Here is an 11,781-nt window from a genome sequence, read left to right on the forward strand (position 1 = left end):
ACACAAATATTTAACACATTTTTAAATAATTTTTCAACAGATATTTTGAAATCATGTTTTTTCCTATTTTCTGAATAGGGCAAGAGATAATAGGTCGGGCACGGGTGGATCACGATCTCACGTACTCTTCAACCAACAATTCTATTTTAACACGTATTTTGTACCAAAATAATGCAAACACGAATATTTTAGAATATTCTAACTATTTTATTCACAATAATTATTTCATTCCATTAAAACATATATGTAATTGATTCAGATTAATTTCTACAATTCTAGAAATTGATGGTCAGCATCAAAACAAAATATTTTCAGTAATCAAATCATATATAAATTTATACCATATATCTAGCCACAAAAATTTTGGTTTTATTCCATTCTAGATCATATATTTAGGTATTTTGTAAGACGATCTCACAAGTCTATATTCATGAAACATGTCGACCCGAAGAATACCACACATGAAAAATAATATTTTTTGCATGAGCTCAACACTCTCAATCTCTTATTATCTCGAAAAGTTCTGCTCGTCGATACACTCAAATATGATTCGAATCCGGACTTGTCATCAGTTTACAAAATTAAGTTGAGATCAGGACTTTTCGAGTAATCCAAATCAACTGAAGTGCTTGAGATCATGTTTGAATAGAATGACAAGAGGTCGGAAAATCTCAAATCCATGGTTCGGATCATATATTTGACTTTGTTGGATTTCATATCGAATTTTTTTTTCAAAAAGTTCTTAAATTTAAATTTATCAATCCAAATACAACATATACGTCGACCGATTCCATCGTTGAAAAAAACTATCGATCTCGATCCAATATAAAATGTGATGGAATCTTGAATTAAATGTAGGTAGGAAAGGCTAGTGATGCAATCAATTAATTACCTATGGTTGTTGGACCAAAAATAATAAATTGGTTGATAGATCAACATTAATGCTTTAAAAAGAGAAGCAGGACCTGATAGTTCTGAATTTTTAATAATACTCGGGCTCTTTGGGAAAGGCAATCATTTGTGCAATTTGAATTACCTTTTTCTTCTTATTTTTCATTTTTTTTAATCATTTTTTTTTTAAAAAAAATGAAAATCTGCGCCTAATTCGTTAGATCTTCACTTAGTTTCGCAAAAAATTAGAGTTATCGATCGTTATGTTATTATATATATGGATTTATAATACATTTTTTTATACAACATAAGAAATATGACAAAAACTTGTGTGAGACGGTCTCACGGGTCATATTTTGTGAATCGGATATCTTATTTGGGTCATCAATGAAAAAATATTACTTTTTATGCTAAAAGTATTACTTTTTATTGTGAATATCAGTAGGGTTGACCCGTCTCACATATAAAGATTCGTGAGACCGTCCACAAGAGACCTACTCAAGAAATATATAAGATTGGAAAGAATTTAAGTTTTTTGGGGAAAATTGAACGGAATATTCCAACATCTATAATCTATGCTGGCTAAATTTTTGGAGGAATTAGGTGAAAATCAAATCAACCATAAGGATTTAGATAAAACTAAAGATTCCCATTTCATACTATGATACAATACGTACAACATTTCATGACCACGAGATCGAGATCGAGATCGAGATCGAAAATATATTCTCATCTCATACTATGATGCATACAACTCGAGTGACAATTGATTAATCACGAAACTAGGGATGTCAAAATACGACACGACCCGTCAACCCGACACGACCCAACACGAAAAAAATCAGGTTCGGGTTAGGTGGGTTCGGGTTAGTACCAGGTTAGGCGGGTTTCGGGTTGGATCGCGGGTTGACCCGAATTTTTTTTAAAAAAAAATATTACCTATATTTTTATATATTGTATGTTTAAACAAAATTTATTGTATATTTATATGATAAATTTTCATCATTTAATATTTATTTTGTATATTTTTATTTTTTAATCATTGTTTATTTGATTTAGTAAATATACTTTTAATTTTCTACGATTAAACTTTCAAATTTAAATTGAAAATTTTGTTATTATATGTTTAAATTAAAATATTATTATTATTTTTTATTTTTTCGAATTTTTTTCATTAAAAATAAAAAAAAAATTCGGGTTAGACGGGTTGAATCGGGTTAGACGGGTTCGTGTTCGGGTTGGGAAAAAAATTTGCGGGTTGACCCGAAACCCGACCCACCGGACCCAATTGACACCCCCGCACGAAACTCAGTTCTTGTTTTGTAGTATGATACGGACAAGTCGAATTAATTTGAATACAAAATGGCTACGTGTCGAGGAAAATTTTGCAAAAAAATTTACTTATTATATGGATACAAACATTATATCTGAATATTCGTAGCCTGAGGATAGACCCAAAATAACTCCTTAAAACACGATAATTTGCAGGAAAAAGCAAGTGTAAGGACACCAACTCGGAGTTTGCATGTTTCTTTTCTTCTGCAGGCTTTGAAATTATGTCGAAAATTTGGGGAGTTGGGGTCTACATTTTATTCAATTATTTTGATAGCATACTTCCAGAAATAAATTAATGCCAGAGTTTTCGAAAATTTTGGCAATGGCAAAAATAAGTGAAACAAATTGTACCAACAAGCATTGGGTCATTATCAAGGGAAAACTATAGAATTTGGACGAAACTTGAATTTTTCTACGAATTCTATTTAACCTTCCCTCCTGATTTTCCTTGCACCTCTAGAGAAATTCGGATACGGTCACAATCGGAGTTTTTACTCCGGCTTGTCGAACACCACCCATGACACCATCCCAACACATGCATGCAGACTTTGGACATAGGGATTTTTGTTTTACAAATGAAGAACTCAAACATCACGATTCATACATATGTTTTCATTTTCTAACTTGAGCGTATTAGAGGGGTTTCTTGGTTCGATCCTCTTTCGATATTTGAGAAGGTTGGATCGATCAAGTTGTATATATTTATTTACTCATGGAAAACTAATCTCTTTCCCCAGATGTCCGAATCAAAAACCCTCTTTGCTGAATTGTGCTTAATTGTATTTCAATTATCACGTGTTTATAATTACATGCACATATATTTTATGCTATATGCAATACGTCTCCCACAACTGTTATAGACAAATAATATATAAATCAACCAAACAAAAGTACTGAAAATTAATGTATTTGACAATACTGAAGATGCATGAAATTTACTGCCACGGCCAAAAACCATGTGAATGGCAGAAAACTATTCAGTTTGGAAACAAGACAGTTAATGATCTCTTTCGATATTTACCATTGCAAACATATGCAGAAATGCCTCGGTACTCATAATAAATTAAAACCCGCAAATGATTGTACAAAATTCAGCAATCTATTAAATTTTCTCGGCCTGCGAAATGCTACGCCGGCCATCGATGCAGATAGCAGTTCAAATATTTACTCACAAAATACTAGTATAGATAATTCATTGATGCATGTAGCCAGATCTTTGGAGCAAATGATCTGTTATTCGAAACGGTCACAAAAAGTCGAGTTGTAAAAAGAAGAACATGCAACCCCTTCAGTACTGGGTTGATCTTGAAATTTTGAAAGAATCTGTTACTCGAAACGGTCCCAAAATTGGTGCTCTAATTGAAATCCCATAAAAAATAGTGACGACTTCGAACAAGCTACTCCATGTGTGCAAATACCGAACTGATGCAGTGTCCAATATTACTATTAGACAATAATTTTTCGAAAAATTATACATGATACAATATTACTATTCGACGATAATTTTTCGAAAAATTATACATGCTACATGCATATGTCAACTGATCAAAGACTGGCAATATTACTATTGAACGTCAATATTTCGAAAATTTTAATAGATATACACACACTTGATATTTTTTTACGTTTTTCATTTTTGGTTATTTTATCGATTGGCCAAATATTCACAATCTTCGTCTACTAACTTTGACTTTTTTTTTTCAATTTTGGTTATTTTACGCTGGAGTGTTGACGTGGTGACGTTGAGCATGTCAGCATTCGTTACATCATCGTTTTTTTGGTGTCACATCAGTACTCGATAAAAAATGTTTAAACTCGAAAAATGGTGCGGATTAATGGTCTAAGACCATAAATTAGCCGACAAAAATAAAAATAAAAATATACAACTAGACAAAATGCGTAATTTTCCCTTTTTTAAACCTAACAGACTAGCTTTTGCGATTTTAATTCTCATATACACTTGTTTCTTAACTTATATATGCGCTGCAAGGTGAGAAAAAAAAAATTATACAAACTAGTCTGCCTAGGCTAATAAGAAAAGACCAATAGGAATGACAAGAGACTGATGGCCCAATATAAGTTTTGGACTCAAACTATATATATTAACTGCAAATTGAGACCGAAATTTTTTCCTTCAAAATGCGTATCCATGATTAGTATAGAATCGAACCCTGTAATGAAGTCTTGAAATCGAAACTTTATCTCAACCTTGAAACTTTGGTGTCAGACGAACTATAAGCATCAAACCCCATAATCGTAGAGTCTATACTATATCGATCTAAATCTAATGTTGTACGCCACACCGGGGGCGTCGGTCTTCTTACCATTTCCTACAAGATCAAAAAGCCCGTTTCAAAAGTCTAGGTATCTGCACTAAGCATGAGTCCTGTTCTTGATAATTAAATGATGTATTCACTACATTTTACATAAATTTCTAAATACTAATGGATACATTTATCCATTGGGTAATCATATAAACAAAAATTGTGATTTACTCGGACAATACTCTGTTAAGATTGGAATTTGTACTTAACTCAACCTCAAAAGTTAGCTTAATGAGGGATGATTGTCCAAAATCATATATACAACTCTCAGGGATTTTATCCAACCGATGTGAGACAACTAACACACCCCCTCATCCCTAGGAATGAACATCGATCTGAAGCGTGAAGTTTACAAATGACCAAACTATGGGTAGAACGGGTGACTCAACTATGAGCTGTCCAACACATGTCCTGGTTGTTTACAAGAGATACAATAAATCTCCGGATAATGACTGTTAAATATATCAACCATATTCCTAATTAGCAATGATATTCGTTCCATTCGATTTTCTTGGGTTTTTAGCCTTATATCGACGCGAGATTCGAAAATGGAGCAAGATGGCATTAGCAATCACCCATCCTTGACTTGTAGGGTTTGTATTTTCAGAACACAGATTTAATTCATAAGTGAATTTCGCATTCTTATTAGTACAATGTTCTTACATTATCGACCCAAATAAGAATTACTTGTCAAGAAGTACTACATTAATTTTAATCCAACTTATTCTAAATTCCGATACATGTAACCCTTACTTTGTGCATAGAGTTAAGAACATAGAAAGTTCAATGAATTCGTCGGATCTTAAAATCGACACGACCGAAAATACAGCATATATATCTTATATTTCAACCATTATATATAACAATGTGGCTCAATTTTATACATCTGATGTCCAACCTAAGCAATATATTCTAATAAAACCTGACATATTTAAATTATATGAGTTCAATATCTCAGTCACCTTCAACTCCAAGTTGTTGACCTTTGCAAGTATGTGGAATGGGCCTATTCGTGTCCCCCTATATCATATGGTACTTCATTATAAACATTTTATTTGATAGATAACAGGCAGATTTTGTCATTCCCCCAACACCTGATGCAAGGTTTCTTTCGAACAGATCAGGGACGAACCCAAAATTTTCTCGTTGTATCGATAAGTTCGGATGTAAAAAGGATATATCATCGGTATCATCTCGTATGTTTTCGATACAACCCCTTTTCGACGATTAAAAGATGATCCGGCTAAGATGTTTGGATTTTCAAGAATCTCAGTGAGCCCTCCAAAAAGTAATCTGTCATGTGAATGGGTTACACTTAGCTAGACAAACTCTATTATTGATCATATCACTTTCAATGAAGAAACATGGCAGGTTTACAACTTACTTGAAATATAAATTATTATTGCTTCAGTTTTCAATTAACCGATACAGTGCTTACGTGTGTAGTATCGAATCAACACTCTCAATTAAAAATAACTAAAATTGTATAAAATTGAAAGATGAATTACTGATAATTAAATTTGACAATATAGATTACTAAAATAGCAAAAAATGTAAATATATAGAACCAAAAATTTGCAAAACACAAGAAGTGATCGCAGTCCCTAACGGAGTGAGTCGCAATGCGAAGCACACGCTATTGTGCATTAACGGCTTAGGTCGAGGCACCTTTTCAACGCGAGTTAATTCATTGTGTATTTATATAATTTTCTAAATTTTATAATCTTTTTCGAAATATATTTTTGCTTAAGCTCGACCTAATCCGACCGCTTTTGATCGCTTGTCCGTTTGAAGCATAAAAAGGAAGAAAGACAATTTTTTAGGACTCACTTTGTTCGTTTCATAACAGCCCAACAACATCACATGACCACTTTATGAACAAACTAGAAAGTCCCTTAAACATTAGAAACACACTTTTTTGAATATTTTTTAGGAATTTTTTTTTTACCCAAATCCATGTGAAATATCGAAAATTCACATTTTTCTCCTGTAAAAATTAAATAAGCATATTAGGCCTTAACTGTTTATAAAAGTTGTACGAACACACCCTGAAAATATGGATAGTTGAATTATTTTGATGATATCTCATATATCAGTGATCAAAATTACCAGCGGGCAAAATGGTTTAAAAAAAAAACCTAATTTGTTACAAGTTATATTTCAAGACTGCTAGACTAGTTCAGATGTTATCTATGCTAACTAGACGTTGCATGATTGAGTTAGATGACACGGATACAACAACTGACAGCGTCCGGTCGGTATAGATAACGTCTGAACTAGTCTAGCCAAATATGACTTGTAGAAAAATGATTTTCTTTCTAACAGTTTTACTTGTTGGTCATTTGATCAATGGTCTATAAGATATTGTCAAGATGCTTCAACTTACCAGATTTTTAGCAAGTATATGGGATGTTTGTGTAACTTTTATAAAAGAATAAAGTCTAAGATGTTTATTTAATTTTCATATGAGAGAAGCGTGTCTTTTTGATATTTCACATGGGGGCTTGGTGCAAAATACTCTATTTTTTTTTCTTGTAAGGCTATAAAATCCACATCCAAAATCAATAAAAGATTGTGCTTGTTCCCCATTTAAAATAAAATCAAACTCTCTCATCAAACCCACCAAATTAATAATGGGAATGAGACTTAAAAGAGAAGCAATTAGGATTCATTTTTTTGGGTCGATGAGTTGTAACAAAATTGATGTCCGACAAGGAAAAAGTTTAAAAACTGTCTTGTTTGTTGGTCTAGATAGTTCTAATATGCCGAGCGCGATGTTAACACTACCTCACAAAAAAAGGCTAAAAATGCAAGCAAAGCCAATTCTTTGGACGTAGACCAAATATGGAACAATTAGAATATCAAAATCCAATATAGGCTAGCTCACATAATGATTTTTGGATTTTCGGGTACAATGCAACTCAAATTTTTTTAAACGAACAACATTACATGTATCATATTTTACTCGTAAGCATCGCAAAAGTGTATATATGTTCGATCTCGAAAAATATACGTTTTTTGATCCGGATTTGATCAAAAAAATGGATCCTTCTAATATTTGGTACAATTTTTTCTTTTGCAATGTTAGACTCAAGATCTTATTTGGCATTTGAGATGAATTCATCGTGTGTACTTGTTTGCCCCACCTTTGTTCTATAAGAAGATGGTGCCATTCCACCACCATGTTAGTTGTTTGCACCTGTGGACCTCCTTGTTTGTCGTTGAAGAGGAATTGTGACTAACTGTTAGAATCACACATTTTAGGGTTGTTGATGGGTCAAATTTTTGAAAGAATTTCGATTTTAATTAATTTGGGAAAATCTCAATGTTATATGTTTATCTCTAAACGATTTCGATCATTTATAAAGTTCATTGTATTTTTTTTTTTGTGACAATTTTAGTTTTTTTTCCGTGTGACGCTGATCTGGCGTTGACAATTGACCTACACAGAACTCACTTAAGAACCAAAAATTTCAAAGAAGAAAAATGAAAGATGAACTCATAATTCTTTTTCCTTTTAGCTAGACTTCAAAAGTCCATTCATAATTAGTTACCTTTTGTTTTTTTGAGTTAAAAGGGAGTTTGCATGACACTTTATTTTTCACCTTATCAACCTTGTCCGGGATAATGTCGAAGAAACAAAAGTGAGATAGTACTATTTTCTTTATTTGAGGTATCATTATCATTATCTTTGTGTTTCTAATCCAATAAGTCCCTTTCAAAGCCATGATAAAAGACTCGAACTTTTTTTAAAAAAAATAATAATGAAAAATGTACGAAGAACAGCGCCACACGAACTAAAATTGTATCAAGAATAATCATATTCCTAAATATCTTTTCCGGGTTTTGTAGAGGTGCGATTGAACCAAGCGGTTCAGACCGATCTAACGCCGATTAAACTTGATCGACTGAGCTCGAGTCGAGTAGATCATATACTATAATATCATCTTACATCTAATTTGAGTATATGAGAAAGAAGAAAAGACAGAGGGGTTGCGATTAAAAATCCTACCAACCTAAAAGGCATATTGGTGTAGAGAGAAAGTGTATTTTTTTTTTTAAAAAAAAATATATTGTGGGGAAAGATCTCAAAGATAGTCCAATCGAATAGATATGTCTTGATCGTATTGGACCATATTCAAAGGAAACCTATTGAATATTTTTTGTTTGATTTCAATTTGATTGATTTGGAATAAACCTTGGCTAAGTTCTATGAATATTTTTGTAGATATTTTAAATTTGTGACATGCATTATTTCATCGGGTTGCGTATGAATGACTACTTAATATATATCATGCATTTAGTGAAAACAACTTATATCAAATATTGCATTCATTTATAACAAAACTCCAAACAATAAACTATTAATAGTTACAACAAATACTGAAAAACTCAAATGCTTAAATAACATATAAAAAAAAATTCCAGAGCGCTGAGTTTACGCTTGGACAAGTACTTAGGGGTTTTTTTTTAAATTAATTTAAAAAAAATTCAAAAGTAATTTTTTAAAAAAAATTTCACATATATTGTAATCCGTGCTTACGAAGTACGGATACTTTTCCACGTGAGCAGATGCTCGAACGTGGAGCATTATCCGTGCTTCGTAAGCACGGACGCTCCACGTGGGCGAGCATCCGTGCTTACAAAGCAGGGATGCTCCAACGTGGAGCATTGTCCGTGCTTCGTAAGCACGAACGCTCCCACGTGGCCTCTACATCCGTGCTTACAAAGCACGGATACTCAATAATATATTGTTTTTTTTTCCATAGTTTCGTACTTTATTTTGTATTTTTCCGTCAATAATTTCCTGAATCTTCACGTGATTTCTGATTTTCCTTCAATAATTGAATCTTCACGTGATTTCTGAAAAGTTCGATCAATGACTTCTAAATTTCCTTCGGTAATTTGTTTCTATATAATGTTGTGAACTTCGATGAATGAGTTATAATTTTTCTCTTTCATTCTGCATAAATTTTATCTCAAATTTCATCGGCAAAATACCTAACATCGATGTACTCTTATATTTTGGTGGTCATGTAGTTATCGATAATGGATCTGTTGAATATAGTATTTCATTTGTTAGACCGATACGAGTATTACGATATATTAATTTGTTGGAGTTGGTTGAAGTTGTGCATAAAATGTTAAGAATCAATCAAACGATTTTTTCTCTGAAGTTGTCAACCAAATATTCATTCATGGAGAGATCATCTTGGCATGAAATTCAAGTCAATTTCGATGATGATGATGTTTTACAGTTTATAATGCAATGTGACAATATGCATATGTTGCATTTATACGTGGAATCAAATTCAATTGAGCATCATGTTGGATTTGATGATCCTGAATCCTACGTTCCACATGCATCCGATTCAGGGTTCAATAACCAACCCGGTACTTTTACATATGGTGGTTTCCAGGATCTAGAATCTTATGTTCCACAGGTTACTGAAGGACTTGATAATATAAATTTCGATAGTGTAAGTGGATCTTGGGATTAATATATCAATGTATCGTCGGAACAACATCATGCTCCATATTGGCCGAATACAACATTAGATACGAGTGCTCATTGTCCGGATCTGGCCATTAATGATGATATTTCTAGGAGTGACTCTGAACCCAATATGTCAAATAGCGAGTCTGAAGAAGAAGACGTGAATGATGATGAAGAAGTGAATACATTTTCAAATCCTGATGAGAGGACATCATCTCGGCAACCACCTTGTGACACTTTACAGAGGCAGACCGTACCATTTCTTTCAGACATTTCTGAGATGCCATCATTTTTCAATAAATTTTTTGGGGAAGATCCTCCTAATTCTGTCGATATACCTTCTGGAATGCAAACAAGCTATTATAATCCGGAGAGAGATGAATTATGCGTTAATATGTTATTTAAAGATAAGAATGATCTTATTGTATCTGTGAATGATTATTCCGTTATAGTTGTTAGGCGTGAGTACCGTGTCGTGGATAGTAAACGCAGTTTGTCGAAATTACGTTGCAGAAATCATTCTTCTACGGTCATTTGTCGATGGGGACTACGCGCTTCTTTGAAGGCCAAAACTGGTTATTGGAAAATAACAAAATATGGTGGGCCTCACACATGTACATCTACCTCTGTTGGTATAGACCATAAGAACTTGAACAGTGATATGGTGGCACATACGCCATTGGGAGTTGTTCGTTGTGATCCTTTATACGAGATTAAATATATCATTGAAAATGTGAAAGATAAATATGGATATCAAATCTCGTATACGAAGGCATGAAGAAGTTTGAAATGTGCTATTGAAATTGCTTATGGTACATGGGAGAGCTCCGTTCAATTACTTCCAAAATATATGTGTGCTTTGTCCAAATATAATCTGGGAACAGCTGTGGAGTGGAAGCATCTCAGAGTCAACACTGAAATGATTAAGACAATGAACTATGTTTTCTGGGCATTCAGGTCGTGTATTGATGGATTTTGGCATTGTCGAAAAATAATTAGTGTCGATGATACATACTTGTATATCAAATACAAGCACAAAATGTTGATCGCTGTCACAACTCACGTAGAGCGTCCGTGCTTACGAAGCACGAATAATGCTCACGTGGACTTAGAATCCGTACTTCGTAAGCACGGATTACAGTATATGTGAAAATATTTTTTTTTTGAAATTTTTTTAAAAATTAATTATAAAAAAACCCCAAGTACTTATCAAACTTTTATTAAAAAAAATACAAAATTTTTATAAAAAGTTTTAAAAATTGTTTTAAGAATAAATATACATTTGAACAATTATTCTATAAAAACATTTTTACAGATAAAAATGTGTTTGAAAAAAAATTCTCTGTTATTCTAAAAACATAAAAAATACCTCTCAAATTATTATTTAAAAATTATACTTTGATATAAAAAAATTAAAAAATATTTTCATAAACGTTCTACAAAAATATTGTCCAAACACTTACTTTAAATTTTTTTCACTTATAAAGCACTAAATTTTTTTAAATAAAATACTTGTCCAAACAGAGAATAATAAATAAAATCACGAAATAATTGATATAACAAGTTAACAAACACATTAAAATCAAGCAAAATAACTTTTTCGGTCCATTAACTTGTGTCATTTTGAGTTTTGGTCCACTAAATATTCAAAAATTGATTTTGCACAAATAACTTTGATTTTTCTTGGCTACAAATCATATTTTAAGGAAATGCTTAAATGGTGAAAAATATTGA

Source organism: Primulina huaijiensis, chromosome 10 (genome assembly GCF_012295235.1).
Source record: "Primulina huaijiensis isolate GDHJ02 chromosome 10, ASM1229523v2, whole genome shotgun sequence".
Lineage (NCBI taxonomy): Eukaryota > Viridiplantae > Streptophyta > Magnoliopsida > Lamiales > Gesneriaceae > Primulina > Primulina huaijiensis.